This window comes from Chinchilla lanigera, unplaced genomic scaffold (assembly GCF_000276665.1).
Source record: "Chinchilla lanigera isolate Chin_1 unplaced genomic scaffold, ChiLan1.0 scaffold00017, whole genome shotgun sequence".
In the NCBI taxonomy this organism is placed as follows: domain Eukaryota; kingdom Metazoa; phylum Chordata; class Mammalia; order Rodentia; family Chinchillidae; genus Chinchilla; species Chinchilla lanigera.
In genome coordinates this window covers 21,695,385-21,721,959 of record NW_004955418.1, presented here as the reverse complement: position 1 = coordinate 21,721,959, position 26,575 = coordinate 21,695,385, and the positions used below count along the sequence as shown (strand labels likewise).

Sequence of the window (26,575 nt, the reverse complement as noted above, 5' to 3'; positions counted from 1 at the left end):
AGAAGAACAAAAGACAAGAAGTGTTATTCCAAGTATGTTAATGATAACTGGCTACAGATGCTATAATTTCTTCTCAAATGTCTTTACCAAACTTTCTATCTGAAATCACCCATTATAGCTAAGGATAAAATCTTTTGCCTTTGAGTTAATTTGATACATATAAAATATAGGTAATTTCACAAATTTCCAGTGTTTTAAGTTATACCTGTGTCTCCAGTTCTCTCTTAATGAGGCTTTCATCAATTCATACACACAGTCAATCTCCAGCAGATCTTCTGGCCATGGGGGAAGATAACTATTTTCCAAACTAATCATCTTAAAAATACTATTCCCTATAACTATTTTCCAAACTAATCATCTTAAAAATACTTTTAGAACCTAGAATAATTTTTGGTACTTAGTGTAGTAAAACCTATACCCTTCAATTATCATGTCAGAACTATGTTATTTTTCCCATCTATATCCCTTTCTTTTCTATGACTTTCCAGTGTGCTTTCCACTGCAGTTTGATGCATTGCATCCATGGCCCACCGCTCTTCATGTCAGTTCCTGTGCCCCCTGTCCAACCCTAGAAAGGCTCCCACCCACAATCTCATCTCAAATGGAGCTTTCCACAAAATGTTCACTTTATTTACAATCCTCACATTTCCTTTTGCTATCCTTTTCACCTACAAAATAATTGTGGTTTCCATCTTGTGTTCTATAATTATTACATGGAATACATTCTCTCAAATGCAAATTCAATTGACTTCATAAAGGAAAATCTATATTTTGTGTCTGATACAACACCTAACACAAGGTGGCCATATAATGGTCATTTAAAGAATTAATTCAGTAAGTTTAGAGAGTGTGATCTTGAGTCTGCTTTTTGATCCTATGACTGTAATTGTTAGTACTGAATGGTTTCTTTCCCTTAGTTTGTTGTATTTGTGTTACCCCTGAGTCCTTAATTAATCTGATATCAGTATTTTCCATTTATGCCCTGCTTTCTTTCCTGAAAAATTCAAAATGGCTTGTAAAAACACATTCTAGTATCTCGATGTACATATTGGAAACAAGAAAAATACAGAATAATGTGTTATCTACATTCAAATATGATCAAGATGATGATATCAAAGCCTATCAGTTAACAACCAACTTAAATTTTTCAGCTAGTTCAGGTATCCTGTGTTGTCTGATTCTAGTCATTTTCTTACCCATGAGTCTTAAGAATATCTCCGAACTTTGTGTTTCAATTGTTTGGTCTTTTTTCTTTTGTTCAGTTTCAGTAGCTTTATTTTTACTTAAACTTTTAATAAAATCTACAATGTTATTAAAATAAAATGTAGATGTTTAAATTGTAAAAAGTCAAATAGTTTTACAAATTTTATTTTAAAAGTTAGCGGTATCCAGTCTCTACTCTGACATTTTTCTCTCCCCAAGCTACAAGTTTTTATCTCTTTATATTGGTAAATATGACCACGTTTCTAATAACATTCTTTTATTAATAATTTTAGCTGGTTATGTTGGCATAATTTACTGTATCTCTAAGTAACAGGATTATTCTGTTACTTCTTGCATTTGAGCTCTTAGCATTCTCTCTTCTCAAAACCTTACCCTCGAAATTCAGAATGGCTCCAGCATGTCCCACTGTCATTTCAAGTAGTTATATTTTAACTTGTTTGTATTAACATTCAAAACATATATTATTATGACAGTAAATTGACACCTATGATCAGTCTTCTATTACTATAGTTTTCTCTAGTTATTGTATATTTCTAGTTTTATTCAAATGTTTGATTCTCTTTTTACATGTCATTTATTCACCTCCAAATTCTTCCACTTTCACTCCATAAACCTCCTCTCTAGAGGATCAGGTCTGTCGAGCAGTCCATCCTCTCATTTGCCTAAAGAAGAACGTTGCTTGGGGACTGCTGGGCTTCATTTTGAACTGATTTTCTTCTAAAAGCAGCGCACAGCACTGAGTCTCAGGTCTTCCCTTTGTTACTGTTCATGTTGGATCTTCTGTCCCCCGAATCTCATGTCTTTATTATTCTTGTTTCAGTCTGACTGATGGAGTACCTTATCCAGTATCTTACTGGGTAAGTAAAGTGTTATTGAACAATGGAAACAGTAAAAAATACTTTTTATTCTCCATGGCGAAGGATAGACTTCTAATTAAAAATCCTTCAAAACATTTTTGCAGTCAATTATTCATTGCCTTTTAGTTTTTGTGTTACCCCTGAGAAGTCTAAAGTTATACACTTGGGTTAAGATTAAAAAATGAAAATCCCCTTAACAGTGAATTAATTTTTACAAAGTTGATTAGGAGCTATTATTTACAAGTATGATAGATAGATAGATAGATAAACAGATCGATAGGCTTACCTATCTACAACTATATTAATAAAAAAGTTTCCCCCACAGATCTCTTGTATATTAGCAACTTTAAGAAAAAGGAAAAGAAAGAACAGAGCTATAATAAAGTTTTAGTTCCTAAAATTAAGATTTTGATAAATAAAATTGTTCTGTGAAAAATTATTGTAAGTACAATCACTAGACATTTTGTCTATAAAAAAAAATTTAGGAAGAGCTCTAGTTCTTTAAAAAAAAACTTCTTTGAGATTTACAAAATCATTCACAAGCATATAAAATCCATGAGCACATATCACTCAAATTGAACAAATTGAGTTATTTAAAATATCACAAAATAATGCAAGAAAAACTAATAAATTATGAGAAGAAATGAAACTAGAATAGCATGCTTTATGCACTGAAACATATCTACTCTGAGTTTGCTTCTTCTTTGACTTCTCTTTAAGTCCTAAGCACAGAATAGACTGATAACTGTATCTCACTAAGTCCTAAAAGCTTATAAATATTGGGTAGGGAACTGTTAAGCTTTTCAACAATGCATATAACAGCAATTAAATGGTATATCTTGTGTTTATATGGCTGAACTTATATTTTTTCTAAAACTGTCAGCAAAATTGATGAAAATGGAAATATCCTAGAGCCACCTAATACCTTAAATTTGAATAAATACAAAAGGTAAACATATTTTCAGTAAATACTACAATAAGCAAAAATGGCAGGATACAGCGAAATCATTTGGCAAAGTTGAATAATTATAGAGAGAACTTCTGTGAATAAGAGTGTAAGATACAATGACACACTTCATCATCCAAAATGTCAGCATAAGAGACAGTAATGCCAAAGCAGAGCTGAATGAGAAAACGTAGATGAGCAGAAGACAGTAAAAGGAAGGGACGGGGCACACCTTGAAGAGGGTTGACTTGACTCAGAAAGTGTGGGAAAAGGTGGGGATGATCTCTCTATCCAAATACATCTATCTTCAGGCAGCAGACACTACTAAAAAGAATGTAACTAAAAGTGTTTCTGCTCCAAAGCTATAGAAGTGAATCTGTCAGTTGGTCAATCATTTTCAATTCAGGAACTTAGCTAGTTATTTACATAGAGATAGCTCTATTTAAGTAAAACATTTCTTTCTTAAATTATCTGGAATCATGGCTTCCAGATAGAAACATTTTACTGGAACACAGGAATTAAAGGAATATTTTTAATTTGACTTTTTCTTAAACTTTGTAGAAAATTCAAAGTCATGTCCTTTTATCAGTGTGAATTTTATGTTTTAAATAATTAGGAAGGAGACTAGAAACGGTTGAAAATGCAATTTAAGGAGACAAGAATAGATTCACTAAAGAATACACAATAAATAAACACAGATTACCCATAAAACCATTTTAAATAAGGAGATAGTTTCATAGTGATATCTCCATGAGACAGTAATAACAAATGCTACCAGTTTTTGCCCTAGAATTCCAGCAATTCTAGTAACAAGAGGTGTTCTAAGCCATGGCTTCTGTGAATGGCACAATTTCAATTTTTTGTTGTTGTTGCCTCATTGTTTTGAAATGAGATTGGCTCCGTGCCTGGTGCCTTTTATAAGAAAACATGCCTAAGTAATATTTGAATAATTTAGCTTTATTAGATGGTAGTTATAAGAACAACAATAGAAATTTATTTTAAAAAGCATTTAGTACTATGTGCAGTCTCTCATTGCTTCTCCTTTCCCTTGACTGTCAATAAAAATAAAAAATCACTGTAAAATTAGAGGCATTAATGCATTTACTAGTTGCCACTTTTCTCTTTCCTAAGGTTAACTAACTTGTTTTTCAGTTCAACATTTGTTAGGTTCTTCAATTCCAAGATTAATTTTTTTGTTGCTCTAATGTAATGTTGCATATTCATCTGCAAAACAAAGACACATGGGCAAAAGCTTGTGCAATATTGTGTGTCTAGGGACAGCTCTGAGGATTACAATATGTTCAGCTCTCAATTTTTTGAAACAACTGAAGGATGCAGTCTTTAGTTGAATTTCAAGATGGATTCTAATTTTTACATGGATCCTTCTGGCAAGGAAATTCTGGGTACCTTAAGGAACTGAAATAAAAATTATAAGGCATGGGTTCTTGAAAACCCTCCTCCATCTAGATGAAAATGAGCATAGGAAAACATACTGTGATAATCCAAAACATTCATTATGAAAATCATGTAAGATTTGAAACTCTCTTTGCAAGCTGCATTTGATTACAAACTTCTCTTGGGACTATGCCTAGGTATTCTTGGGCGTATAACCAGACTACATTGCTTAGCCTACCAACCATCACTGAACATGCTTTACCATCACTCAACTCCACAGCACCTACACTGTGCAAGAGTTCACATTTGACACATTTTCTACACAGCCTGTTCTGTTTAATTCCATAATTAAACTGAGTAGCAATCTTAGAAATGCTTTCTACCCATTTCTTCTATAATATTGCTGCTCTTTTTAGTTTTGTGAAAGCAAGGCTTTCTTCCCTTAGCAGTCCATTGACATCAAATCTCTCTTTGCTCAACACAGAGCCATGGGGATCCAAGGGCAGTGGTAGTTCTGTCAACAATGCAGAGGGAAACATTTCAGTTTCATCCAGTAAAAGCACTGAGGCAAAGGTCTGCAGGAGAAAAGACACAGGCAAAAGAGTGGAACAAGCTCAGGGGCCATGGTTATTTGAATTTGCTACATTGAATCCTATGACCATGAATATTCACCAGCTACACTATGTATTCAGAAAAGACCTAGGTCATGACAGTTTATTCAGTCAAAGTCAGGTTTAGCTTATGCAACTGAAAGGCAGCTAGTCATAAACCAAAGTTACAAAGAGGTCCTTGTATTCCTCAGCAAAAAGTAGAAGGACTTTTACTATGTACATCTATCAAAACCACTTTTTACAACTCAGTGCTCCTCTTTCAACATTTAATTCCTCTAGAATTCTTGGGGGGAAATGATATGCTCCTCACTTTGCCATGGAGATTGTTCCCAGTTGGACTCTACATTATTTTCCAGTTTCACCTCTACCCATAAAGAAAGCTAAACAAGTCCACAATGTTATTTTAAATATCCCTCTTTTCCCAAGAACATATCCTGCAGGCTGCTTTCCACTATCAAATGCCTCAATCTGTCAAGGAACTTTTCAAATTCTTCTGTGATGCTTTTCCCATTCACTCCAACTGTACTTGAAAAGTTGGATGAAGCTGTCCTCGGTGACTTCAGCATCTCTGGAAGTGTTATAATCCTGTATACTACTTGCCTGTTTATTCACCAAATGCTCCTGGGTTCTTATAGTACAAGAGCACATATAGCACAAGAGCAACAAAATAACACATTTTCAAGGGAATGAGTTAGAGGAGTACGACAAAGTCCTGAATTATACTGCAAATCAGAACATAATTGACTAGGTAAATTATAAAGAAGATGATATGAAAGAAAACTCAAAATATACACAGTTGTTATGGTTTGTGTCTGGATGTCCCCCAAAATCTACATGCAGTCATGGGATGCACTTTTAGAGTTTATGATTGATTCACGGTCCAATGTTGGAATTATGGATGTGAGTGCTACACCTGCCCTGGGGCAGATAGTTTGAATATAGTGTAAGGGAGGGAAAGTTGTTGCCTGTTGCCCCTCCTCCCTTTTTGCTCTTGCTGCTTTGGCCATCTCCCACCATCAACTGTTGCCCTCTGCCATGTGCCACTCCGCCTTGGAGCCAGCCAAGTATGGACTGAAACCTCCACAAACTGTGAGCTAAATAAACCTTTTCTTCCTTAATTTTCTGTGTTAGGTACTTTGTCTCAGCAAACAAAAGAAAAGTAACCCGGACACAAGTGAAAGTTATAATTTTTGCAGAAAAATTTAAAGTATTTCTGAGATTCACTTCTCTTGAGGTGTTTCTCATGTAGGACCCTACGGAATTACATTTGTTCCTTGCTTGCACTCAGTCTATGGTTTATCAATTCTTTATGGATGTGGGATTTTCTCAGTTTACCTCTAGCTGCAAATGATGGTAAATCCTGACTCAACTGGCTTCTACACATATATCTCTTTGTCATCACTGGAAGTAGACAGCACAGCATCAGGGTTGGCTAAGAGAGTAACCCAAGTCAGTGGTCTGCTCTGCTAGTCTGAGACTCATTTCTGTCCTTGGACTTTGCTCTTAGGTTCACAAAATGTCCTCAATAGTTTTGGGTTTTTCATTTAAACAATACTGTGCACAGATAAAGGGGAAGGACATCCAATTTTTATTCCTGCTTTTATTTTTCCAGGGATTGAACTCAATGCTCACCGCATGCTCAGCAAGCACTCTATCACGAAGCTACATTTCCATCCCTTTTTATTTTCCATTTTGAGACAAGATTTCACTAAGTTGCCCAGGCTGACCTAGAAACTGCAATCCTCCTGCTTCAACCTCCTGTGTGACAAGGATTCTTGCTCATCTTTTTGCTCCCATTCAAAGAATGAATAAATGTTTCTCAAGAATTTTGAAGCATACTTAATAACAAGAACTGACTCTCATGCTGACACCTAGGCCATCCTTGGCAAAGGAAGAGGAGCATCAAATTGGTTAAGAAAATTTAAATCTTCTCCTTGCCAAAGCTAACACACAGCCAGCCTTCCCTGAGCACCTGGATTCCTGGAAGAAGAAGACCTCTGAGCAAACATAAGAGGAAGATAAATGATTTAGAAGAGACCTCCAAAAGGATCCATCTTGCAGACTAAACCTGGTTACACACTGTCCCATAGGGGGTTTCTAAAAATGCCTTGCTTACTGTAGAAATTTAATAAATATTTGGGAACTTTTTCAGTCAACTAAGAGGGAAAAAATCAAGCTCATTCTGTTAAAATTCCTCTCACCAACTGTGAATGTGAGGACAAGGACATAGACAAACCCATAAGAAACTGTCACTGCCAACTCTGAGACAGTAAAGGAGAAACACCAAAAGTTTTGTGTTGTTTAGAGGTCTCAGAGCTAACGAGTTACTCTACCAACAGGTGTCAACTCCAAGATTTCTGCTTAACTGAGACTGGGTGGTTCAACTTAAGGAAAAGTCAGTTACGCTGGACTTGTGTTCTGTCCACCATAATTTGCTCAACTATCCTACTGACACAAGTAAAATGTACATGTTTTTCTTCTCAAAAATTGTAATTCTCCAAGTTTAAACAGTACAATTTAAAATCGGTAGGTTTCTTCCATGTGTTTGTTTGCATATGCATATATCAGCAGTATGAATCCTTAACCAAATGCAGTATTGATTTGATCATCTTTCCTGCTTTTGAGAGAATTATTTATATCAACACACAGAAAAATTCCCTAGAAGAAAAAAATGCATTCTCTATTGCCTTCCAAAAAAGAACTAGAATAATATAGACTACACTAATTATAAATAATAAATTAACATTTGTTAATCTTTATTTATTAATTCTTGCAATGCTCTGTGATAAATGAGTATTTTCACACCCTTTTCAAAGATGAGGAATGTGAGGTTTCATGAATTTAGATGCATATTTTGAAGTCACAGAATCAAAAGGCTGGGACTTCTGCCCCTGTCTACTGCACCCCAAAAGCCAAATGTTTATGCTTTTTTATTTATCACTAGTAAATTTCACTTTTAAAAAGTTTGATACAACCGTGAAAGGGAGCCACAGTACACATTAATTCATCCATTTCAATCTGATGCCTAATTAAAAAAAATCATATCCCTTAATTTTCATGTGGAACAAAGAAATAATCCCATCCTATATAAATTTCACGCTAAACAATCAATTATCCATGCATGAGCACAAATAAGTATTCAATGTATCATAAAAATCACCATAAAATGAGCATTACTTGAAATGATACAATGATTTTCCTAGAAGTGTTAAAGCAGCCCTACACACAAACCAGTCTCTCACCTCAATAGCCTCTCCTCTCTCTGTGGCTCTTGCATCTTTGCTTGTCTCAAGGCAACCCATTTTCTACAAAGGACCACAAGAATCTTTTCAAAACATGAATCACTTCCCTAATCCTAGCCTTGCCCAGTGGGGAACTGAACTCACACCATTTAGCAGCAGTCCAGTGGAACAAGCAATGCTGGATAGTATCTCACCACTTCTTATTTCTACCAGGGTCAGCAGAGAAGTGAAAAGTGATGAGGTATGGTGATGAGGAAGGGATCCGTGAGGACCAGTAGGTGGCAAAGCTTTTAACTAAACCAGTAGCAAAGAGGCAGACCAAAGTGTTAAGATCTACCATTTGCTTTTGCCAGAGTGGATAGCAGCAGTTCCTATGTACACTGTACACTACAGTGTACATTACACTATACACTACACCTGAACAGGGTGATTTCCTACCATGTAAAGATTACTAGCACCCATAATAGCCTAGATGTCTAGAATACAAATGGATATCACTTACTATACCTAAAACAAAAGAAATCACCCTTGTTTGAGAAATGGCAGCCAATAAATGGCAATAGCAAGTTCAAGTTAGGTTGAAACTATCCTGTGAGGTTTTAAAGGAAACTAGCAGAAATGAGGCAATGAATAAGTAAAGCACATAGAAAGCAAATGAAAAAATAACAGAAAAATCCCAGAAAAAAGAAAGTCAGAAATCTTAGAACTGAAAAACATAATAATCAAAAATGCTATACTCACTGGCCAATTGAATAGAGAAATACATGTGACAGAAAAAAGACACAATGTACTTAAACTTAAAAGAGTAGAAATTTCCCAATTTTAATAAACAGAGGGTGGATTGGAAAAAAATGGAAAGAATATCCAGGCATTTGAAGGCCAATAACAGAAAATCTAACATGTTTATCATTGGGGTTCCAAAAGATAATAATGAGTTTTAGGCTGTAAAAGTCTCTGATGAAATAATATTTGAAAATCCCTAGATTTGTTGAAGCATTAAAAACATATATTCAAGCAGTTGAATGACCCACATACAGTAAATAAAAGGAAATTCAGACCATGTTCTATCAACAGATCTTTAGAAAGCTTAAAGAAAACTAAACAACAAAAACCCTTGAGAACAGCTAGAGAAAATGACACATTACCCATAAGAAGCAAAGATTACAATGACAGCAACCATGTCCCCATACACTCTGGAGGCCAGAGAGAAAAGGTGCAATCTTTTTCCAAGAGCTGATGGAAACAATGGTCAACCCTGAAGTTTATACTGACAAAACATCTTTCAGGAATGATGATAAAATCCACACTTCATCAGATGAGGAAAAGCTATGAGGATTTCTCTCCAGACCTATCCTAAGAGAATAATTAAAGGAAATTTTTCAGATAGGAATGATGTCTTTTTAGAAGAGGAAATTGAATTGTAACTTCACTGACAAGAGTGAAAATACCCATAAATTAATTCTTCTTTTGAATTGTCTAGATTTTTTTTTAGAAAGTTGAAATAAACTTTCCAATATTGTCTGATGTGGTTCTCAATGTATGTACAGGAGATAGTTAAGCAGCTAAAGTACAAAGAAAGGAGGGCAAATGGACCTAGGTTTACTTGGAGTGGTGAAATGCCACTAGTAAAATGATCTAAACATAAATAAGAGTATATCACTTTGCTGGTGAAACTCTTTAATTCTGATATTTCATGAAATCATTCACATGCTTTTTAATCTTACTATTGAGCAATTGCAAGAACTGTATACAAATATATGTGAATGTTCTCTTCTATGTTATTCTGTTATGTGTTATTAAAACACTTCAATAGATTTTCACATTTTAAATAAACCAGACTCATCCATGTAGTCAAAATGAGATGCTGACTATTTCTAACCTTTCCCATCTCCTTTATGCCAACTCCTTCTGTCACTATCTCAAGCCATACCATTTCCCTTCTTTTCCTGGTCTTTATGAACCCCTCCCCCTACAATGGGCCTTTACACTTCCTTTTCTTTCGGATTGGAAACTTCTAAACCCAGCTTTCTACAGCAAGCTTCTAGGGCATACTCAGTGCTCATATCTTCTACACAGAGAGATCTCTGCTAACTGCCTAATGGAAAACAGATTCTCTCATCCAAACTGGACATAACTCTATTTGGCTGTCTTCACAGCACTGTCACCTTTAAAATTACCTTGCTTTCTTATTCATTTATTCTTTCATCTCATCTCTTTCCTTCTGAGACATAAGCTCCATGAATGCAGGGGCCTGAATTATTCCTCCAGTGCTGAATTTTCAGCATAAAAAAACAGTGCCTCACACATAGTAGACACTCCACAAGTCTTGAATACATGAATACCTACTTTACTGTTTTCTCTGAAAAATCTGTTTAGAGGAGAGTGGCGAATGTGAAGTTGAAACTGTTGCACAGACAAAAGACAAGAATTTTCTTCCAACATGAATTTTAAAATATTCTCCATCAGCAGCATTTTATTTCCAAAATCTTTTCCTACTACCTATCTGTAGAAATAACTAGAAACATTTTTAAGTGAGCGTCTCTTTAAAAATAAGTCTGGAAAAACATATTTGGTTTCAACAATATTTTTGGGAAAGACTGTTATCTACCAAAAAGAAAAGAGAGAATCCTTGTGAACTCACATGTGTTATCTTTTCTGTCTTTGTACATTGCTATCCTGCTCTAGAGCATTAAATTTAAGAAAATTTTGATGGACCTACAAGAACAGATAGGCCTCCTCATCTCTCAGTTCAAGGAACACTCCAAACCATCACCATTCATCTGACCAAGAATGATTCTAGGTGTTCCTAAATATTGTCTAAATTAAGCCGTGTCTTAGTCTGAGTACCCTGAGAAAGATGAACTTCAAATAGAATCTTACACAAAACTAATGTATTACCAGAGTGCTGGCCCAGGGAAGCATGAATGAAGAGAACAGTGAGATGGAAAAGGATAGAAAAGAGAGTAATTATTTTATAAAGCTGTTGTCAAGTGAAAATGCTTAAGTCTTAGAAGATCTTACATCTTCATTACTGAAGTAAAAACTCTCTAGTCTGAGGAAAGAGAAAGAATGTATTCCTAGAATTATTCTCCACTGGCCATAGATTTATTCTTCAAAGTGAAAATTTCACCCCAAAAACCTTCTTTCCTTTTCTCCATACACTTGAGTAAATGCCCAGTTCTCCTTAGGGACCTTATTCCTCATTGAGTAATGTCTTGGCTACTTTTCTCTCATTGCTGAGACAAAATACTCAAGGCCCAAAATGAAGAAGGAAAAGTTTATTTAGCTCACAGTTTGTGGAGGTTATAGTCCATACTCAGCTGGCTCCAAGGCAGAGTGGCTCATGGCAGCAGAAGACAGCGAAAAGCAACAAGAGCAAGGGCAATAATGGCACAAGGGGAAGAGAGGCAAGCAGCCTCTTTCCCTCCCTTACATTGTATGCAAACTACCTGCCCCAGGGTGGGTGTAGCATTCACATCCATAATTCCAACATTGGACCATGAATCAATCATAAACCTAGAAACCTGCCCCATGACTGTGTGAAGATTTGGGAGGACATGCAGACACACACCATAACATTCCACCCCTGGCCCCCCAAAGACTCATGCACATCCTTTTATGCAAAGGCATTTAGTTGATTTGCAAGAGTTGCCAAAGTCCTAACAGTTTCAGCATTGCTGAAAAGCCCAAGTCCCAAGTCTCCTCCGAGATGTAAGGCAAACTCTTAGCCATGAGCCCCTGTACAAATGAAAAGTAAACACTTCCAACATTCAGTGGCACAAAATAAGCAGTTTCATTCCAAAAGTTACAAATGGGAATAAAAAGCGTTGGGATCAAAGCAAGTCCAACATCCACTAGGGAAAACATTAAATCCTGTAGGTCCATGTGGAACATCCGAAGCAATATGTGAGCTTCAAAGGGTTTGAGTGACTCCACCCCTATAGCAGTTCTGGTGCCACTTGCGGCTTCCAAGGCTTCTCAGACCTGTTTTGCTCCCTCCTTTCAGCTTTCCCTAGACAATCCAAGTTCATGGCTCTTCCAAACTTCTGAGGTCTCCACAGAATCTTCACACTCACAGCTTCACACACTATCCTCTCAGGGGCACACTGCCTGGCCTCCCAGGCTTTCTGAAATTGAGGTGGAAACATTTTTAACCTCAAAACTCTTGCATTCTGTATGCATCTAAAACCAGTGCCACATGGATGATGCCAAGGTCTGCTGCCACCTGGAGCAGTAGCCAATCTTTCCTCTCTCTTGGTCATAGGGGTCCAGTGCCTGGATTCCTGGATACTCTGAATCCAATTCTGAGAAGCAAATTTTCCATGCCACTGCCATTCTTGAACCTGGTGCAGCTACTGCCACCATTCTAGAACATGGCACCCTGTGGCTTTCTCCTCAAGGCAAGGTCTATTATCTTTGCAGTTCTGAGGCTGCAAAAGGTGGAGACTTGCTTCTTCTTGTGCTGCCACCAGGCCATCTTTTCTATTCTCCTGTTCCTCCTCAGCAATGGTAATCGCCTCAGTTCTATCTTTACAATCCATAGCTTTACTGGTGCTTACTATCTGGCCAAACTTAACAACATTTTAAAGCCCCCTGCTGGGCTCTTTGCTCCTGATTCTAGACATAGATCTGGCTGAAAACCCCCAACAATAGCCATGCCTCTGCCCCAACATTTGACTGCTGGAAATTTTCTTTTGCCAGATTAATTAGTCCACTGCCCTAAATTTCAGTCTCAAGCAAAGCCTCTAGACACAAGCAAAGTGCAGACAAGCTTTCTGCCAAGCCATAACACACATCATCTGGAGTCCAACAACCAATGCAGTCCTTCTTCCCAGCAGAAACCTCCTAAACCCTGTCTTTACTGGCAGGATTTCTGCTAGCCTTCTCGTCTTCTGAGCTCTGACCAGAATCTCACATACAGAACAGCCGAAGGCATTCCAGCTCTACTCTTTCAAGAAACATCTCTGAATCTTTCCAAACACTTCCCACAAGCATTTCCAAAAGCTCTGGAACCACAGGATTAGGTATAGTCACAGCAATGACCCCACATCTCTGTTACTCAATTCTGTCTTGGTTACTTTTGTCTTGTTGCTGAGATGAAATACCCAGTGCCCAAAATGAAGGAAGGAAAGGCTTATGTAGCTCACAGTCAGTGGAGGTTTCAGTCCATACTCAGCTGGCTCCAAGACAGAGTGGCACATGGCAGAAGGCAACAATTCATGGCAGCAGAAGATAGCAAAAAGCAACAAGAGCAAGGGCAATAAGGGCACAAGAGGGAGAGAGGCAAGCAGCCTCTTTCCCTCCCTTACATTGTATGCAAACTACCCGCCTTGGGGCAGATGTAGCCCTCACATCCAGAATTCCAATATTGCACCATAAATCAATCATAAATCTAGAAGCCTGCCCCATGACTACATGAGGATTTGAGGGGGACATGCAGACACACACCATAACAAATGCAAAGACTCTCCAGGACAGGAGAAGAAATTCTGAACGTGTTTATCAGTAAAAGTATAGTTGGGTTAGGTCTTCATGAAATATGTCAAAGCCCAAGCAGACCTAGCCACTTCAGCAGTGCCAAGAACAGGATGAGTTAATGGAGACATGGAAGATCTTGAAGTCTCAAGAGTGCCTGACTCATTTACCCGCATCTCACCTCAGTCCTGTCTACATCAATCCTCTTGTAAATCCCTGGTTTATGAAATGGAAATTTAAAGCAATAAAGGAGGGAACAGCTATGCTGAAAGGAAGGGAACTCCACTTGTTCACTGTCAGCTCAGCTGCAAGTACTGGGCTAAGTTGTCTCTATCACTTCCCAACTGTTCATGCAAGAGCAGGAGTCAGCACCCTCTTGCTTCCCAAAGCACTGTTTCTTCTGTTTTATAATACTTTCAGGGCTTCTAGGAATAAGAAAGTGCAAAGAGAGAAATGGGAAAAAAAAAAGTGGAACAGAAAGAAAGTGAGCAAAGGAAACCAGTAATTGTTTCAAGTATCTGTGGAAGACTATGCCTAATTATTCCAGGAGCTATTCAAGGACATTCATGTAAACTGTCCTCAAGCTTCAGGCTTGAAACGAGAGCCCAGAATAAGGAAGAAAGAGAAGAGTCACTTAGGGGGTAGGAATAATTCAAATTGATTATTGACCTCCACGCAGAAAACACAAGTAAACTTTAATAAAAATGATTCAGAGAACTTAACTCTATGGTTTGGATATGGTTTGCCTGCATCTGCCAAAGGTTCATTTACTGAAATTTCATCCCCATAGTGAGGTTGAAAAGTAGGAACATAGTCAAACTATGCATTTAGAGGCAGCATCTCATGGAGGGAGAATGGGTAAGGTCATCAGAGTGGAGGCATCATGACTGAATACCCAGGGTTTTATAAAAAGAGGAAGAGAGACCAAGGGACAGACACACTCCCTGTCTCTTGTCATAGGACGTCCGGCACTACCACAAGACTGTCAGCAAGAAGGCAACCACCTGATGTGGCTCTTGAACCTCCAGAACTCTGAACTAAACAAAGTCCACTCAGATTTACCCCTTTTGTACTATTGCACTCTTGGCAATAGAAAATGGAGTAGGATGTGTGATTAAAATTATGTACCACAAAAGCATCAGGAATAAATATAAGCCACAATATTATTTAAACAGATCTGAATGCCTTGCATAACTAACTCAAGATGACAAAAGATAGGGTAATTATCTTGACTTTTTTTCATAAAATTCCAGAGCTGAAAGGAATGTTAGTGATCAAGGACACCAACTCTGTAAATATGAAGGGTGAAACTGTAAAATAGAGAGATTGGATGACTTGTCTGAGGTCAAGCAGGAAGCTAATGGCCACCAGAAGACAAGAACACAGTCTCAGCAGCAATTCTTTCAAGTAATCTTCAGTGATTTAACTTTATTTGGGGAAATACTCAGGAGTTTTGCTCAGGAAAAACATTAAATGAAATTATGGGCAGAATAAATACAGAGGTTTCAACAATCTTTAAGTTATGCATACATAGAATTCATAGTGTTTTAGGCAACAATCCACTTGTAAGAAAAGATTTATTAGCTTTATATATTTGAATACAAATGATCTCTATACTACAACAAGAGACTGATCTTACGTGAAAGTGCTAACTAAAATCAAAGCCAGGAAGGACGACTGGCTACTTGTGGCTTTGTTTCATCCTCTTCAAAGCCTCCCACAAATGCTAAGTATATATCTATTCATAGAATCATGAGCTGCCAGTTTGTGATCTAATGCACCACATTATCTACATTGACCAGATCACTGCAGAATCTTGGCAAAGTATCCTTCACCTGTTGGGAAACTAATTCATTGTAGTCAGACGCATATTTATGCTTTATTTATGTCTATCGGACAAAGGAGTATTAAATAGAATGGATGTTAAGTTTGCATTAAAAGGTCTGACAGGAAGCAGAACTTCAGAGTTCAGATTCCTGCACCTCACCCATGGCAGCTACCTGAGGAACCCGAGAGGACACACACAGCCCGCTGCTTCAGTGCGTCTTTCTGTTGGGCAGGAGCAGAGGGTTAAAAACCACGAGGAAAATCTTGCCTTCCTGTTAAACAGGACAATAAACAGCCTTATTTTGTTTACTTTCAACACCCTGGTAGTGCTGCTTTTTCTACATAGTTGCTGTTCTGGAATTGTCTGTGCTGCAAGGGTCCTGGAGGAGACCCGAGGCGACCAGCCTGATTTGCATTGACTCCTGGTGACCTCCCTGCAGGCGAAGCCCTGCGGACACCCTCCAGGAAGTACAGCTCGAGTTGAAAACACAGGATCTGCCTGTATGATATTTTTGAATTGCCTGAGTTAGGGGAAAGAGAAGGAAAAAAAATTATTACTAAAATGATTCGTTTTCTTCCAAAGCGCCTCAAGAGGCTCCGGCAATATTTAGCAACACTCCCACTGCATTTGTATTATTTAGATTTATTATACTTGGAATAAAGTCATTTCTTTCCAACCCACATACATGGCCGAGGCATTCTCATTATCCTCAGAGCAGTCACATGACAGATGGTAAGGGCTTCTTCTGTGCTGGAGAATGTCAATTGTCAAGCTGGAGGGAGATTTTACATTGTGGTCCAAGGCAGCTGAAGAGATTGGTGTCAGCCCTTTAAACGGGACAAAAAGCTTGACCCTGCCATTTCATCAAAAGATCCAGTGCTCTCACCTGAGAAGTGCGTACCACAGAGGGATGTGAACACACCTGAGATATTTAGAGACCACCCAAAGTCTTTTCCATTTAATATCTCTGTCTTCAAAACTCAGCACATGTGGGGAGGAAGTTTTCTGAGTAGTCATAGCTGTTATTGCTTTTATGTTTGATGGGGTAGTTGCTTGTTTTATCCCTAAATTATAGGCACAATTGTGCCCATAAATACAATGTATTTTAGATGAGAGCTATTTTAACAAAGTGCTCAAAGAAATTCCTGTTTGTTTTTTAATTCCCTTGCAGAAATCCAGTCTCTAACAGGAACTCTATAAAATGTCTTTGGAGTACAGCGGACTAGAGTCGTTAATTTTATTTTATGGATAAAAGAATCACAATAAACTTTATCTACTAAATAAATGCTTTTTGAGACTCAGGCAAATCAAGGGTGTGAATTTTAGTAGAAACATAAAAATAAGCCCCAGCCCCTAAATTAAATCCACTTTAAACATATACTTTAATATCTACCTACTTCTTCCTGAATTCATACAATTCAGAATGTATATTCTCTTTAAATCAAAATCTTCTGATTTAAATTCAGTAATTTAGTTTGCCAAATATGTCACCTACTAACTTCTAAAGATAGAAAAGTGAACAAAATCAAGACTGAGGCTAAGGGAGTAGCTCAGTGGCAGAGCACTTGCCTAGCATATGCCAAGCCCTGATTCAATCCCCAGCGCAGCAAAAAAAAAAAAAAAAATCAAGGTGAGCACATGATTCACTTTAATATAAATCACTTATTATTTAACAGAATAAGCAAAATGTTTTGAGGTCATTAATGACAGAATGATCAGAAAATTTTTCATATAACATTTCATATAAACTTTTACCTATGTCTTAAGTAATTGTGATTTCACCAAATGGAGTTAGTAGACAGGAAAGATCATTTCAAATTGTGGTAGTAGAGTGAATCTATGAAAGTTCAGGATGTGTTTGGAAAAGGATGTAATTTCTAATATGGTACAAGAGAGATAATGGTGAAGAGAAACAAGGAAAATTGATTAAGCAATTATGAAGAAGGTGTATTTTATTTTATAAAAATGGAGAAGCTATCAAAGTGGGTGCTTATGTGGCTGTTGTTTGTTTAAGCAAAGGTGATACATAACCTAATCCATTTAGGTACTGGAAAAATAACCTAGATAGTACTGATGAAGATACATTAATAGGAAGAGATGCTGTGGTTGCAGGGGCAGTTAAAAGGATTTGCATATACTCAAGAGTGGATAAGGGCAGGCACTAGAGGAGCCATGTAAATAGAAAGCTGGAATTCAAAAGTAAAGTGGAGGAAATTTACAATTAATAGCCTGAGCAGGCTGTGGTGGTTCATGCCTATCACCTCAGCACTCTGAGAGTGAGGCAGCAGAATCATAAGTTCCAGCCAGGCTCAAAAACTAGTGACTTGGGGAGACCCTGCCTCAGAAAACTAAAAACTGGGGCTGGGGATTTAGCTCAGTGGCAAAAGCGCCTGCCTGGCAAGCGCAAGGTCGTGAGTTCAGTTCCTGGTACCGGAGAAAAACCAAAAAAAAGAAAACAAACTAAAAACTGAGCTGGGGTGGAGTTCAGTGAAAAGGTTCTAGTTTTGACCCCAAGTACCACACAAAAACAGAACAGGGCAAAACAATACAAAATAAAAAAAAGCAAAGTTAATAGAATGTTGAATTTGAGGAAGAGGGAAGAATCAGTACTGCACATCTGTGTGTGTGCATGTGTATGTGTGTGTGTGTGTGTGTGTGTGTGTGTGTGTGTGATATTGGCAATTGAACTCAGGGCCTCACACATGCTAGACAAGTGGTCTCCCAAAAAGCTCTACCTTCAATCCATTTTTTCTTTCTTTAGCTTTGAGACAGTGTCTAACTATGTTGCCTAATTGTCTTCAAAATCATGATCCTCCTGCCTCAGCCTCCCAAATCACTGGGGTCATAGTCATGTGCCACAGCTCCAGGCAAAAATAAGACTTACTTTAAAAAGTCATAACAGAGAGAACTATAGGCCCCAATAACATTAAACAAAAGAGCTAATATAGAAAAATATTCAGACACGTTAATGTATTTGGTTTCAAATATTTTGAATTTACAAGCCCTGAGGCAGGAAGCTTGTAACACTTGTGACTACATATTGGTTTTGTGTCTGGAGTTTAGAGTTAAAGATTTCAATTCAGGGGTCACAAACTTAAGGGATATTGGCGGCATCGCGGGTGGAGGCTGCCTGCAGAGGGCAAGATGTCATGAGTCAGCCCCTGCAGGAGTGGGCCGATGGAGCAGCTGGTCCCTCAGCAGACAGAGGATGCTCCCAGACAGACCTGGCCTAACCGACTGTCTCTCTTTGCCCACTGCTGACTTCCCATATCGCTTCTCAGGCAACCAAGCCCCTGCCGAGTGCCTGATGCATGCGCTTCAGCAACAACATCAGCTCCTAGTTAAGGTCACATCAATAAACTGAGAACAAAAATAGAAGATAGAACTTTCCCCTTAGCAATCTGACTCAACTGTAGCCCTGAAAATTATACTTATCTCTGTAGTGAGCAACCTCATTGAATTAAGCATACAAAAGCATTGTTTTTTTATTTTTTTCTCCTATTGAAAGTAACTAGAAGCCCTGAAGACTGTCTTTACAGAAAGTGATATCTTATTTAAATCACTTTCACCTCAGTATGAATGGATAGATAATCCTCAAAGCTGGTGAGAAATGTATCCATACCCTCCTTCCGGCACATTGTCCTATATCTCCCATTGATAACTTCTCCAGCTACTTTACCACTTTGTTCAGTTCATCACCGACTAAAGGAACTCAGCTGCACTGGATTAAATTTCTACTTGGCTTGGGAAATGCTCAATCTAAAGCTCATGATTCCCTTTCCCAGATAAACACATAAAAATTTGGAGAGGGATAAATAATTATAAAATTTAAACAATACTTTAATTCAGTTTAATATGTAATTACTAATAACTTCCCTTTAGCTATTCCTTACACTAGTGCTAAACACTATGCTTCGAAAGATAAAAACTGCTTTACCTTGTGGGGTAATTCTGGGAAGGGAGAAAAAGGAAATGATGCACAAGTAGAAAATGGGAAAAAAAATAATGGTAGTAATCTTTGTGGTTTGTGATGTGTTTTATAAGAGGTAGGAATGATTTCCTATATTATTTCTTCTAAAGAGAAAATTATATGCTAGGCAAAAAGCTATTATAAATTAAGTAGTGAGACATCTTGGAATCCTAGAGAAGAGTTTCTCAAAATGTGTTCCCTGGATACAGGCAGATATGTGACATAATGCTTCCTAGGACATTTGCTTATGTAACTTTGGGGTTAAACAATTTTATTTACAGAAGCTCTTTTTCACCGCACTTAACCGTGCATCACAAAATCTCTAAAAAGGATAACAGAAATGGTCCTTTCTCACAAGGACGTAAGGTAGAAAGGGAAGGTACTATGGGTAGTAGACTATTTTTGAACGACATAATCTTGCATTTCCCTTTGGAGAACTGAAGTTATTGGAGTTGCTTTAAGATTTCGTGGGAGTTCATTTCCCCCCCATTCCCAGTGGCCAATCTCTCCAGCCCCCACCCAGCCACACACACACAGAAGATTGATGGATGCAACAGTCTGAGAGTCAGCTTCTCCGTTGGTAGCACCAACTGCAACGTTGATGTGCACTCAGAGCTCCCCAGGGAGTGAGGCTGAGGCTCTGACTGCCTGACATCACCCCTGTTCTCATGCTACCCATTTACCCATTCTCCGTCTTCCTCTCCAAGTTGTTTCCTGAGTTTGCTCTTCTGGAATACATTTCGTGCATATAAACACTTGTTTCGGGGTCAGTCCGGGGAGGAGGCTGAAAAGATATTCAGGACCATGGAGTTTCTTGAGTGCTAAACTAAGATTTTTTCATTAAAATTTGTTTCTTTCCAGAAATCTAAAATGGTTTGGAAATTGGCTTTTTCTGGCAGGTTAAACTCTACACGGGAGCAAGCAAATCTGTAACATTTGCAGGATTCAAAACAAGAATATAAATAAACCTATACACCATAAAATAAGCTAAAAATTCTTAAAAGCAGTGCTAGCCTCCTACCTTTGCAGGAGTTTTCTAACATTGCAATGTTATCTAGTTTTGCTATTTTTTTTTCCTTTTCTTAATCACACATTAAAGTTCAAAGAAAAGCAAAAAGTAGATGCTTAACCCAATAAGGAAATGGAAAGGTGTTATACAAAAAAAATCTATTATTTCTTTCTTAAGTAACCTCTACTCTAATCCTTCCACATAATGAAGTAATGTTTGACTTGGGCAGCAGTATCACTCAAAAATAACATTTCAACACAGTTACCTTCTACTGGAAAAAAAAAACAGGAACAAATATGTAGAAAAGTCTGTCAGGTGAAACGTGTTCATCAGAAGAGCATGACCTCTAGGGATGTGAGAGGGGCTATCCCAACATTTGAGCCCAAGTAGGTGATGGCACAGAAATCTTTAATACATTATGTGATTGTGAGTGTCTGGGTTTATAACCTGAGAGGCTTTCCAAAATACAGACTTAGAGCCCTGCCTGCCCAGGCTTGAAGATTATACTACACAGAAACATATTACTCCAACTTTATTTTATAGCCCCAAGTTACTAAGAAGATATACTGAAGTGATTCTTGATTGTTTAAAAAAGGAGAGGTATCTGTCAATATAAGACTAAACATTGGATAATAATTTAAATTAAGATATAAACTGAAAGGAATAGTTATATAAGCTACCATTTTACCATGTTTATCTCTTATAAGTATGTGAAGTCTTACATTGAAATACATCCCAGAATATGTAAACCACATACAAACAATTTCGGCAAACCTATACTTATACATTGCAAGAGAAAGAATATTTTTCCTATATCTTCTATGAATTCATTATAGTAAATCCCATAGTGGAAATAAAACATTGTTTCCTTAGTTGTATTAGAGGGTAGAATTTCAAAAATGTTCTCTAAGAAATATTTATGAGGAACTAAAGTCCAATTTAGATTATCCACAATAAGGTTAAACTGAGCCTTCTTAGAGAATATGTATAATTCTAGTAAAGAACATAATTTCAGGTAACACAGAATACGACTTAAATGTTGTAATTCAAAGTGCAAGCAATGCAGAGTGGAAAGATAATATATGATACAGAGATATGCATCATTGCCTCGGGCAAGTTAGTGGAACTCTGACACCAACATTTGATCTCTCTTATTTGGAGGAACACCATACAAATGCATTTGTTGTCACATGGAAGTATCATAGCTAACTCTCAATACTTTGAATAAATGAATGATCGGATGAATCCGTTTTGATCTCTGCCTCCAGAATTATAGAAGGAGGAGGCTTATACTACGAATGGGTAATGTACTGTGTTTGTATATATTTTATTCTGGTTTGGGAATAGTTCAACAAACACAGAGCCTCGTTATACACTTGGAGACAGTTCATCTCTTGCAGTTTTCTCAAGCCTAGATAAACTACCTGTAGTGCTTTGGATAACTGTAACTTGAGTGGGAAGTGAAAATGAAATGCTAGGTAATTAATCTGCATTTCTTTTACTATTTCTCAAAATTTTTTGTTACACTGCAATGCATTTACACTCCTGATTCAGAACTTCCAGCTCAACTGCTACTGTGAAGAGGAAAAAAAAAAGGTGCACAAGCTATCTTGAGATTTTTAAATGTCGTTACTTGTGCTTGTCCAAAATTATAAAGCTCTTTGAACCTTATGTACTTTGCATCAAAAAGTCAGAGTAAGTTCTCTGCAGTTTTAGACAAGTTACCAAGCTGAAGAGGAAATGATCCACAAATTACAGAATTTTCCTCCATGCAACCTTGCCCAAGCTTGGCTTTCAGTTCTCCCTAAACCATTTGCTTTTTTGATATGAATGTCATGTCCTGCTTTAATTCATGGCCAAGCAAAGGTGTCACCTAACTTTATAATAGTTTGCACTGGCTTCAGAGAAGATTGCTTATGGCAGAGTACAGCCCAAAATGAAACGTTTCTGTTGATGTGGCTCAAGCCCAGGCACCATGGGTACTCATTTTCAATGTGCTGGTGAGAAAGCATGTCATGTGTCTGCCTGAAAGAGGGAAATACTTTTGACACTAACTTGGAACTTTTCCTAACCTAATACAGCAGATTTGAAGTGAATTATACAGTCCGAAGTTGACATGCCGCCATTTGAATAGCAGGTACATGACCTGAGAACTCAAAACAATTTGACTACATATGAACTGTTTTATGATACAAGACAGTAATACCTGTTTGTCAGACTAATTAGAAATTATGCTTTTTTTTTAGGAATTATATTAAAAAAAATTTTTTTTAGGAAATATATCCTTGCTGTCCGGTTGAGAGATGAAAATTTGAAACACTAAAGTTTATAATTTAGAAAACATTTTAAGAAGGAGTAATAAAATTCAACATAGTACTCATATGTTGGCAAAGGGGAAATGGTTTTGAAGTCTTAACTTTCCCTTACAGGAAGAAAAACTGTATTGTTTTGCTTACATTCTTTTTTGAGGTTTAAATAGGTTATCTCAAATATTTTAATGAATTTACAATTTTGGATTCAGTTGAAACTTAATAAATACCTGATACTATCAAACATAATTTGAAAGCCAGAGATATTTTGTTTTCTTCCAATATTTCAAAATGTAATTGGAGAGACAAAACAAAACTTTACTAAGGGACAGAAGCAATAGATAACTTTTTCTAATGTTAGAATTCTATTTTTTTGTTGTTGTTGTTGTCTTTTCAGATAGGGTCTCACTATGCAGTTCAGGCTGGACTTGAGTTCACTTTGTAGCCTAGGCTGATCTCAAACTTGTAATGATCTTCCTGGTTTAGCCTCCAGAGTGCTGGGATTACAGGCATGGGCCACCATGCTCAGATAGTAGAATTCTACTTTTATAGTTATAATTCTTTAGTTTGTGATAACTTGTAAAAAGCTGAAGATCATTCTCATGCCTTGCGGTTGACTGTGAAAGTGATTCAACCTCTGAATGCTGATGTTTTCTAAAAATGCACACTTTACATCTGATAGTTCTATGACTCTTCTCCATGACTCAGGAATTCTGCCCCTATGTCCATAGCTAAAGAAATGTGCATAAATATGTTCACCAAAGGCATGTACAAAAATATTCATAGCTGTTGTATTTGCTACAGTCTCTGAACAAGGGGGAAATATAGACTACATCTTGTAAATTGTAGTTTGTCTGTGCAGTGGAATGCTATAGAACAATGAGAATGAAGTATCCTGTTTGGCTAAGACCCATACCAATATTCTTCCATCAGTCAGTATGTTTAAACAACAATATTTACTTAATCTATAAATGTTTGTTTGAAATCACACTGAAAATTTCAAAGAAAACCAGTGTGCATTATTCCTTTATTCTCGCTTTGGGAAATCATTCATAAAATGAGAAAAAATTTGAAAACATCAATTGAATATAGACAGTAAATTATTATGACTTTCTTTTCCCCGTGCTGTAGTTTGGACATTGAATGTCCTCCAAAGATCCAAATATAAAAGGCTTGGGCCCCAGGATGACACTATTAGGAAGTTCTCTGTATCTTTAAGAAATGAGGCCTTATGGGAGCTCCATGGTTCCCTGGGGCTGTGCTCTCCAAGGGGATCATGGGATGCAGGTCCCTTCTTTTCCATTTGTTTTCGGCTACTGAGAGGGCAGGTTTGTTTTGTCACACACCCCATGCTTTGGCCATATGGTACCCCATCTGACTCCCAGTACAGTGGCTCTGTTTATCTTAGAATGGAATCTTCAACACTGTAGGATCAATAAATCTTTTATCTTATAAGTTCAATTTGTCATTCTTCATTTTGTCATCAGTGTACTTAGGGTCATATCCAAAACATCACTTTCTAGAAACATTGCCCTTATCTTCTTTCAGTAGGTTCATAACTTCACATCTTATGCTTAAGTCTTTAATTCATATTACAATGACTTTTGCAACTGGTAACAAATATAAATCTGCTTTCATTCCTCTGGATATGAATACGTAGTTTTCCCAGCACCATTTACTGAAAAGACTAGACTGTGTTTTCCCCATTGTATGTTCTTGGCTTCTTTAACAAAAATCATTTGTTGGGACATATAGCTATCACTTCTTTGTTCCTTTAGTTTTCATATCTTTTTTATGCCAATACCATGTTGTTTTTATTATCATAGCTTTATATTGTGTTTTGAAATCTGGTAGCATGCAGTCTCAGCCTTTGTTCAAGACTTATTTGGGTAATTAGGTATTTTATGTTTCCACATGAATTTCAAAATCTATAATTATGTGAAGAATTACATTGGTATTTTGATAAAGATGGCATTAAATCTAAGTTCACTTTGAGTAGTATGGGCATTTTAATATTAATTTTTCCAATATGTGAATGTGGGATATCTTTGCACTTATTTGTAACACTTTTCTTTCATCAATATTTTGTGGTTTTTTTATTTTACAAATCTTCCACCTATTTGGTAAAACTAATTCCTTGGAATTTTACTTTTTTATAGGTATTGAGAATATTTCTCTTCATTTATTTTCCAAGAAGTTTGTTATTAGCATAAAGAAATGCTGATTTTTGTATCCTGACACTTCACAAAATTTATTTGCTAACATAGTTTCTCAGTGGAGTTTTTAGAGTTTTGCATATACAAGATTATACCATTTGAAAACAAGGGCAGTTTGATTTTCCCTTTTCCAATTTGAATACACTTTACTTCTCACTTCTGCCTAATTTCCCTGACTAGGACTTCCAGTACCATCTTGAATAAGCATTCTGAAAGTGCACACCCTTGTCTCATTCCAGATTTTAGAAAACAAGCTTCCAATTTTTCCATATTTACTATGACATTGGCTGTGGATTTGTCATATATGGCTTTTATTATACAATTAGAAGACTCACATTTCTTTGAAGGTGTCTCTAAAGTTTTGATTTTCTGTGTGGTCAGAATAAATCACAACTTGGATTACATCTTGAAAAGCTAAGAACTTTGGAATGGAAAAGAAGATGATGTTTGGGGTGGTTAATTTTATATGGCAAGCCAGTTAAATTAAAGCACGTCTAGATAACTAGTAGAACACAATTTTTGGTGTGTCTATGAATTTTGCAAGTGATTATCACAAATTAATAAACCAATTAGTGATGATCACCCTAGCCAGTGAAGGAGGACAGCCAATAAACTGGGTACCGAAGTATAACAAGTAGGCAGAGAAAAGGCAAACTCACTAACGGTTCTTGAGCTGTGATTCCAATGCCATCTTGTTCTGCTCTCTGATACCAGAGCTCCTGGCTCTGGGGTCATAGATTTGAAGACTTAGAAGGATGAGTTCCTTCTGAATCTTAGGCCTTTAGACTAAGTCTAAATTTCACAGCTAACTTCTTGATTCTCCAGCTTGCAGACCGCATATTACAGGACTTCTTGGCTCTGATATTTTTTATCTATCTGTTAGTGCTTCACCTTTCTTTCTAGAATTCTGGCTAATATAATACTGTTGAATATATACGGGGGAGAAAAATGAAAAAGAATATTAGTGTTGGGTGAATACTAGTTTTTTCTATGAAAAAACATAGAAATAGTAAATCTGTGCTTAGATTAAGTATATCACCTGGAACAAAACTCTAAAAAATTCTCTGTGCTTTTATTATTTCAGGAGAATAAACAGAAGAAACTGGACATTTATCTGGAAAAGAATTCTGTCCACATATACAAAATACTCAACATAAGGGAAAGGCTTGAAATTGAGAAAGAAAGTTTTAAAAACATTAAACTGCAGCTCACTAGAGCAGGCTTGTATAGGCTTCTGAAAATAATTATTAAACACTCAAAATTTTGCAGGCTGTTTGTGAAATAGCTATTATTAAAATTAAATTACATAAATTTAAATAATTAAGTGAATTATATTGTAAATAAAGGTAAAAATATTCAAAATTCATCACTTTATAGTTATTTTATATTCTTCAGTTATATGTGTTCATGAGGTTATTTAGGTCTATTGTATCGTATGGTATAAATGGATTAATTATATTTTTCCAATTCCCCATACAGTGACATCAAGTTGG

General features: G+C 36.8%; 1 long non-coding RNA gene across 1 annotated transcript in view; it reads left to right on the top strand.

Annotated features, from left to right (window-relative positions):
* LOC106148224 overlaps positions 1-26,345 on the top strand; it is a 138,015-nt gene extending 111,670 nt beyond the window's left edge. Inside the window, exon 8 of the long non-coding RNA XR_001233478.1 lies at positions 26,167-26,345. This is a non-coding gene — a long non-coding RNA (uncharacterized LOC106148224). The remainder of the gene's footprint in view (positions 1-26,166) is intronic.
* The last annotated feature ends 230 nt before the right edge of the window (positions 26,346-26,575 follow it).